This window comes from Tamandua tetradactyla, chromosome 3 (genome assembly GCF_023851605.1).
Source record: "Tamandua tetradactyla isolate mTamTet1 chromosome 3, mTamTet1.pri, whole genome shotgun sequence".
Lineage (NCBI taxonomy): Eukaryota > Metazoa > Chordata > Mammalia > Pilosa > Myrmecophagidae > Tamandua > Tamandua tetradactyla.
The window spans coordinates 65208458-65217578 of record NC_135329.1 but is presented as its reverse complement, the minus strand read 5'-3'; the positions used below and the strand labels follow the sequence as shown (position 1 = coordinate 65217578).

At 42.1% G+C, this 9121-nt stretch overlaps 1 pseudogene across 1 annotated transcript; it reads left to right on the top strand.

The window, feature by feature from the left end:
* The first annotated feature begins 1015 nt into the window (after window positions 1-1015).
* Window positions 1016-1653, top strand: LOC143675598 (Ig heavy chain V region PJ14 pseudogene; annotated as a pseudogene). The gene is made up of 2 exons (XR_013171666.1): window positions 1016-1111; window positions 1196-1653. The product of XR_013171666.1 is annotated as an Ig heavy chain V region PJ14 pseudogene (transcript).
* Window positions 1654-9121: the final 7468 nt, after the last annotated feature.

Here is a 9121-nt window from a genome sequence, read left to right as displayed (position 1 = left end):
GACCTCCCATCACAGCACCTGCATCCATGGAATTTCTAAATGTCTCATGCATCATATCCTAATTTTGGAACATTCTTTATTGTGCTGTCCTTTGTCCCCAACTCTTGCCAAAATTAATGGTGATTTTCATATCCAGGCCACACCTTATTCACATCATATTGCTGTGTTAACAGATAGGAACCTGCCTAGAGATTATTAAGTCCCATATTTATTGTTTAATCATTAACAATATGATTAATATTACTGAGAATCCAGTTTGCAATTTGCTTTCAAGTTGTTTTCAAGATATGGTAAGTTAGACAGACATATTAGAGATGAATGGATCAAAACCAGTCAGTATTCAGGTGAAGGAACCAAAGGTCAGTGGTTTTGACCAACCCCATACACTGGTGTGATGTGCAGGGCAGGGTCAGGTCAACTGGTGCTTCAGCAATGATGGTTGTGAGAAGTTTGTGAACACACAGGTCCTTTCTGGCTCCCATGGCAGAATGGCAAAAAGCACTGACAACTTACAAAAACTTTAGACATGAAGTTGTAATTAAGGAATAATATCAACAAACTGGAGACAATGATGTCAAGCACCCTACCTTCCACTGAAAACAAACACTGAGAGCTAATACAATCATATTTTATATTATATATTCCATAAGTATGGAACATATATGTACATAAACACATGCAGAAATATGTTCATGTATGTACGTGTGTGTATATATATCCCTGGGAGTAGGGGCACTGGGACCATATTCCCTGAGCCATTATTGACCCTGGTCCCCTTCTATCTCCTATTCAACACATTTCCTGACTGAAATTAAAGGAACAATGGATTAATGAGTTGACCCCAGGTAGCGGACTCTGTTCTTCAAGGCCTCAGCCAGCATCCTCCAAACGTGCCCTGATAAAAGGTCCTCCCTCCATTTGTTTTATTTTATATACACAGTCACCTCCCCAATGCAAATCACCACTTCAGAAAAGAGATGAACCCAAAGCCCACATTTACTTAAATTCAAGTTCCTCCTCTGTCTGGATAATATTCCCAGGACATCACCGGCATCATCAACAAACATGCAACCCTCGTGGTTCCTCTTCTTTCTCATGGCAGCTCCAAGATGTGAGTGTCTCAGGGACTCAGATATGAAGGTAATGGGGTGATGGAAATGAGAACATGACTCACTGTGGTTCTCCTTGTTCCCAGGTGTCCTGTCTCAGGTGCAGTTGCGGGAGTCGGGACCTGGACTGGTGAAGCCATCGCAGACCCTGTCCCTCACCTGCACTACTTCTGGATTCTCTTTAACTGACGGTGCTGTGAGCTGGATCCGCCAGGCTCCAGGAAAAGGGCTGGAGTGGGTTGGTACCATCGGTTATGATGGAAATACATACAAGAACCCAGCTCTTCAGTCCCGACTCAGCATCTCCAGAGACACCTCTAAGAATGAAGTTTATTTAAAGCTGAACAGCCTGAGCACCGAGGACACGGGCACCTATTACTGTGCAAGAGACACAGCGAGGGGAAGTCAGTCTGAGCCCAGACAGAAACCTCCCCTGCTGCAAACAGGAGGCTGGGCTGCAGGAGGTGCTCGTGACCAGCAGAGGGCGTGCAGGGACCTTCGTGGCTTTGCCTGGTTTTCCCTCTTCCTTCTTCACAATAAGTAACTCTCACAACAGCAATTGCATCTTTCATAAGCAGTGCAATGTTTTATATAACATTCAAACTGAGAAAATTATTTTTGTGTTACCAAATGCATGTTTAGTACATGTGTACATAAATATCTAATAAAATTTTATGTGAATTATGGGAGTTGTCTCATTTCTGAATGTGCCTGAAAATCAGAAAAAGAAACCTTGCATTTATCCTCCCCATGTAGTTGCTTCTTTCAACTTAACTCAGTTTTCTGAAAATATTCATCAAATATTCCCCCACCCACCATCACATAGAGCCCCAGAACCTGAGAAGAAGTGGAGAAGGTGGGAAAGCCTGGCTCTCCCAAGGAGCAGCGTCGAATGAGTCCGTTTCATCCTCCCTCTCACGTGGCCTCAAAGACCAGGTCCCTGCACTTATGTTAAGACCCTTACATTGTGTGCGTTCATTACATAAAATGCCCTCATTGTATCACACTCACACACACACAGACTCTCAATGTAAATTATTTGATTTGTAATGTAATATCAGGTTCACAATCAATAGATATCTTTATAATTTAAAAATATCAGGTTCACAATTAATAAATGCCTTCTAATTTTTATGCTTGTGCCAATCAAGAATACCACACTTTCTTTTTCCCTAAAATCAACAAATAGTTTTCTATAATTATAGTATTAAACTCTCTGTGATAGATTTCTTTGAAGCAGGTGATGTCACCTGAAGGAACTTGACACACTGTTTATGGTCCCTGTACAGCCACAGGCTTCTGAAGGCAGATCTTCCCTGAGGTCCTCACAGGGAGGGCAGGTCTACCCTGTGCTTCCTGGGCAGACACACTTGCCTCTAACTCCCTCCTCCCTGTATCTGAATCTGGGAAGCAGTTTTCCCATAGCTATCACTTGTCTTTAAGGAATGAGAATTCCTGTCCCTACTCTGCAGGCCCAAGCACATCTACTGGACCCACTGCAAGGGCAGTGGGACCCTTTCAAAACACGACCTTCCTCTGGGGCATACCTGGTTTCTTGCCAATTGGACACTGTGAATGCAAGATTCCTGGGGAGAGGCTGGGATATGAGCAGATTGGGCAGTGGTGGAAACACCACCCATGTGCCCCTGTCCTTCCTCATGAGGCAAGGCATGACCTACCATGGATTTTTGCACCATTCCTAGGGTAGTGCCATTTTTTCCAGATTTTCCTCCCAATATGTATTGGTTCAACAGCAGTGTCATTAGCTGCCAATTTTAGAGAACTTCTGCACATTATGGATGTTATTCCTTAGTGAACGGAGGGTAAGTGGTACTAGACATATATTCCATGATAGACTCTGTCTTTACTTTGTATTTTTTAGCTTTTTAATATTGTATGACATATGTACAAGGTAACAACAACAACAAAAAAACAGTTTTCAATGCACTCTTAAACAAATAGTTAGAGGACAGATCCCAGAGTTTGTCACGAGCTACCATAACATATTTTCAGAATTTTCCTTCTAGCTGCTCCAGAGGCTAGAAGGAAATAAATATTTATGTATTATCACAATTGACATTTTTCTTATTTGTGAAAAATAACATCCCTACATAAAAGCAATAAATTTCAAAGCACAGCCCAACAATTAGTTGTAGAGCAGGTTTCTGAGTTTGGTATAGGTTACAATTTTAGGTTTTCTTATAGCTGCTCTAAGATACTGGTGACTAACAAAAATACCAGGGCAGTGCAGTGATGGCTCAGCGTGGTGCAGCGGTGGTCCAGTGGCAGAATTCTAGCCTGCTGTGCTGCCGACCTGGGTTTTTTATGGAGGTTGACCATGGTAAAAATAAATGAATAAATAAATAAGACTCCATCATCACCTTTGATCTTTCTATCCCACTCTTTAGGGGTCTTTGGTCTATGGTCATTCTAACTTTTTCATGTTGAAAGTGGCTGTAAATAATATGGCATAGGGAGATGGAACTAGCTGGTGTTCTGAAGAGGCTGGGCCCATTTTTATATGGCTTCTACTTCAATTGGGTCTCATCGCAGCCCAAAGGTTTTTTCTTTATTTGTTTGTTTTCCCCATGCAGATTGTTTTCCTTTGTGCTGGATCTAGGGAGTTGCTTGTGGATGAATTTATAGCATTGTTGCAATTTTCTCTCTACCCACCACTGAGTGATGAACATTTTATTTTGTTCTGTTTAGTCTGTTGTAGATACTACATAATTCTGGAGGGAAAGCCTGTAAAACTGACTAGATATGGCCCATGTGATACTCCCTCTTGCCACTTTACCAAACTCGGAGATTAGAAATTTATTATCTATAACTATCGAAATTTCTTCTTATCTTATTTGGGATCCTGTCATGACTGTAACAATTAAGCTTTAGCCCTGGTCCTAATTCCTTTTATACCATCTCATTGCCTACATTTTAAGATTTTCATTGGCTCTGTGACTTCAAGTATTATAATGTTGTTGATATTTTAGATAATTTACAGGTTTTCCAGATCTCTTGAACTTGATGTTCATGTAAGGAAAGAACAAGATCTTCTTCACATACCACATGTCCAAGATGAGTTGCAGGTTGTATTGTAATGCCCACAAATTGGAAATAACCAAAAACCATCAACAAGTTATAATAGAAACAATTTAGGCAAATGGGTGGATTTAATAAAGTATTATTTCAAATTCAAATGAATAGATCATTTTTTTTTAGCTTGCTAAAGCTGTTGGAATGCAATGCATAAAAAGTGATTGGCTTTTAAAAAGGGATTTATTTTAATGACCAGATTAAAGTTCTTTGAGATAGGCGGTTAGCTTTCATTCAGTTTCCCCTGTCAAATAGAAAGATCCAGGTGATGTCTGCTGGATTTCTCTCCTGGCTTGTGGTTTCAAACTGCTTTTCCTGGGACATTTCCACTCTGCTTCTCTAAACATCTGGCCAAATACAGGCTCTTTAACTCGACTCAGACAAGGAAAAATAATTTGGAATCATTGTTCTGGTCACTGCCAATGGTGACACCCCTGTGAAAATCAGTCCCCTGAATCTCCAACAGTGACCACTTTTTGGCACACAGAGAGCCTACTAGTGAATTTCAGTCCTGAGCCCTGGCAGAAAATGGCAATGGATCCTGAAGAAGACACAATATTTCATAACAAGCAAGCTGGAGAGAAGAGTGGAATAACTCTTCTAATTCTGACATTGTGCATGATGAGAATGAAGAAGTGCTTGTGGGCATCGAAGGGGTTGCTCTGGGTTCCGAAATCCATTCAATCACTAAGCTCCTGGGGGCATTCCCTGAAACCACTGCTCCCTTGTTTCCACATGTCACTGGCACTTTCTTTCTGGAGATGAGTGAACCTGATGCAGAAATGATCACAGTTGAGAAATTCAGCACTTCTATCTCTTTGGGTAACATGATGAAGAAGCGGTAAACACAGCAAAAAGTGAAGATATGGAACTGGAAGAAGTGATGGCCTGCGCTGGAACCCAGAAAACCACAGCTCAGTGAATGTGAGATAAGTGTAAAGAAAAGGAGTCTTATGGAAAAGCACTTGCATGCCTGAGAAAAGAAAGTTCTCCCCCTCTCTGAGGGCAAATTAGGTTGATTGGGGTGGCTGCTGCTGTTTCCATTTCCATACTGTCAGTGAAGGTAATACTGCAACTGAAAAAGAAATAGCAGCTCTTTCAGAAAGGATGAAGATGAAAGGAGTTAAGGTTTTACTGATAGTGTCTGCAAATTTAACCACCAACAGCTGATGAGACATTTGTAAAAATGGGACCAAGTGGAGCATCTGTTAGCAGGGCAGAAGACTTGCTTCATCCATTAGGGCTTGAAATGAAGGAAGTTCCCATTTGTCTTATTGTAATTCAGAGGTCTGGGCTCACAGTAGATTCAGAATGTTTTATGTAAATGTCTTCCCCAACACGAAGGTTTCTCAATTTAAGGATTAGTGATTCTGACCATTTTTTGTAGGGGGTGGTTGCGCTGTGCCATCCCTGACCTCTACCCACTAGAGAACAGCACCATTCCCTCACCCTCAGTGTGACAACCAAAAGGGCTGCAGACATTGACAAATGTCCATGGTGGGGACCAGACTCCCCAAAGTAGAACCATTTTTCAACAAGTTGAATCTTAGTTCAGTAGAATGTGGGATAGTAATTTCTTGGCAAGAGAGCTTAGCTGTGTCTCTTTAGCTTCTGGCTTTTCAGCCCTTGGTCTTCTTGGAACTTCATCTTTTTTTATGAGCAAGTTGAATTTTGCCACCTCTCCTTTTTGGGTGTTCTTCTTTCCCTCTCTTTCACAATCCTGTAGTGTGTGGTATGCTCTCTGTTTATATCATACGTGGGACATGAGCCAAGGAATGCAGAAAATACATCTTCCCATATTCAAAGTCAAGGCAACATATTCTTCCCTAGATCCTGCAAAGGGTAGTCCTTTGCCCTAACAACAGTGAAAGTAATTTAGAATTCAGACTGCCATAAACATAAGGAGTATAAGTGTGTGCTGCAAGTTATTGTGGTTATTTTTTACAGCAATCATGAAAACACACTCACAGTGCTTATTGCATGTCCATAAGTGCAGATTCCCCATCATCTCTCTCAACCAATTAAGAGATTCCATGCTGGAAGAGTAAACTATTTCGGGTATGACAATCTAGTTACCAAAAACTAGCAGAGTCAGAAGTGCAAGGACATCTCACAGTGGGGCCAGTGGCTACCAGTACCTATTCTCTGTTAATTTCCCCAGTTTCAGGATGCATAATTGCAATTGTCAAACTCAGCAACTGGCAGAATCACCACATTGTTTCTCTTAATCATGGAGTGAGGGTTATTATGGGAGGAAAGGCCAAGAAGAAGCCACTAGAACTGCTCCTACCTAGCAAAATAGTAATTCACATGCAGTAACATATTCCTGTAGAGATTGCAGAGTTTTGTTCTACTCTCAAGGACTTGAAGGATGCAGAGGTGGTGATTCCCACCACATCCCCATTCAACTCTCCAGTTTGGCCTTGGTAGAAAATAGATGGGCCCAAAACATGAAACAAAGCAAAGCATAGAAAACATACAGATCTTGGAGGATGATATTGGATTATCACAAATTTAACCAGGTGGTGACAATTGCAGGTACCGTTCCAGATGTGCAAGCTTTGCTGTGCAAAACAACACATCAACTAACACCTGTTATGCAGCTATTGATCTGGGAAATGCTTTCTCCTCAATGGCTGTCAGCAAGGACCACCTGAAACAATCTGTATTCAGCTGGCAAGGCCAGAAGAACACCTTCAGGGTCCTGTATCACAGGGTACATCAGCCTTCGAAACTTCTGTTTCAATCTTGCCCTCAGGGAAATTAACCAATTCTCCCTCCCATAAGACTAATCCATTATATTGATGATATCATGTTGATTGGACCTAGTGAGCAAGAAGTAGCAACTACTCCAGACTTATTGGTAACACATTTGTGAGTCAGGGAATGGAAGATAATTCCCACAAACATAGAGGGGCCTCCCAGCTCTGTGAAATGTCCAGGTGTCCAGTGGTGCAGGTCATGTCAAGATGCCCCTTCTAAGATGAATGATAAGCTGTGGCATCTGGCTACTCTTATGACCAAAAAATAAAGCACAATGCTTAGATGGCCTGTATGAGTTTTGGAGACACAATACTTCTCATTTGGGTGTGCTACACTACCCTATTTACTGAGTGACAAGAAAAACTGCTAGTTTTGAGTGGGGATCAGATCAAAAGGAGACTTTGTGACATGTCCAGGCTCCTGTGCAGGATGTTCTGCCACTTGGGCCACATGATCTGACAGATTCAATGGTGCTGGAAGTGTTCGTGGCAGGTAGTGATGTTGTCTGTAGCTTTTGACAGAGCTGAGAAGAGAATCACCAGACAGACCTTTGTAATTTTGTAGCAAAGCCTTACCAACAAATGCAGATGACTACTTCCCTCTTGAGAACCAACTTTTAGCCTGCTACTGGGCCTTAGCAGAGACTGACTGCTCAATTATGGGCCATGAAGTTACCAATGGACATGAATTGCCTATCATGACCTCAGTGTTTTCTGACACACCATTCCATAAAGTTGAGCATGCAGAGCAGCACTCCATTATAAAATGTGAGATAGGGCTTGAAAAGGTCCTGAAAGCACAAGTAAGTTACCTGAAGAAGTGGGCCAAACAGCTGTGCCCACACACCTGCTACAGTACCTTCTCTTTCCCACATCAGAGCTATGGCCTCTTGGGGAGTTCCTTACAGTCAGTTGACCAAGGAAAAGAAAATGGGGGCCTGGTTTACAGATAGTTCTGCACAATATACAGGGATTGCTGAGAATTGGACAACCGCAGCACTACAATCCCATTCTCAGATATCCTTGAAGTATAGTGGTAAGAAATCCTCCCAGTGGGCAGAATTTTGAGCAATGCACATGGTTGGCCATTTTGCTTGAAAGGAGTACTGGTCAGTGGTGCATTTGCATATCGACTCATGACCTATTCTTAATGGTATGGCTTGATGGTCAGAGAATACGAAGAAGAATGATTGGAAAATTTGTGACAAAGAGGTCTGGCAGAGAGGTATGTATATAGAACATTTTAAGTGGTCAAAGTAGATGAATATACTTCTGTCCAAAATCAGTGTTCTGAGATGGTGAATTCAGCAGAGGAAGGTTTTAATATTCATGCGGATAAGATGACCCTTCCTGTGGACACAATTCATCCTTTTTCCTTGGTCATGCCGGTCATTGCTGCATGGACTCATTAACCAAGTGGGCCTGGTGTTAGGGGTGGAGGTTAAGCATGGGCTCCCCAACCTGTAATAACATCGGTTGATCTGGCTATGGCCACTGCTGAGTGCCCAATCTGCCAGTAGCTGAGACCCACACTCAGTTCCCAATATAGTAGCATTCTCCAAGGTGATTAGGCTGCTACCCTGTATATGGGCTTGCCTTTCTTGCATGTAATGATTCTGGAAAATCTACCTCAGGGGACATAAGGAATGCTTATCCACCATCATGATCTTCCACACAGCACTGCTTCAATCAAGAAACCCACAACACAAAGCAAGTATGGGAATGGGCACATGCTCATGGGATTCTTTAGTCCTACCATTTTCCCCATCATGCAGATGCAGCTGGTTGGCTAGAACTGTGGAAATGACTTTTGAATTCCCAATTATGATTGCAACTGGATATCAAACATCACCACTCTTGGGCAATGTTCTCCATAATGCTGTGTGTGCACTGAAACAGCATCCACTGTATGGTGCTGTTTATCCCATTGGCAGGACATAGAGATCCAGGAATCATGTGATGGAAATGGGAGTGTCAGTATGGACTATCACCCAAAGTGATCAATTAGGAAAATTTTAGCTTCCTGTCCCTGAAACCTTAAGCTCTGCTGGTTTGCCTGTCTTTGTTCCAAAAGGAGGAGAGTGCTGCTACCAGAAGACACAACAATGATTCCATTGAACTGGAAGTTAAGTTGGCCAACTGGCTACTTTGGGCTTC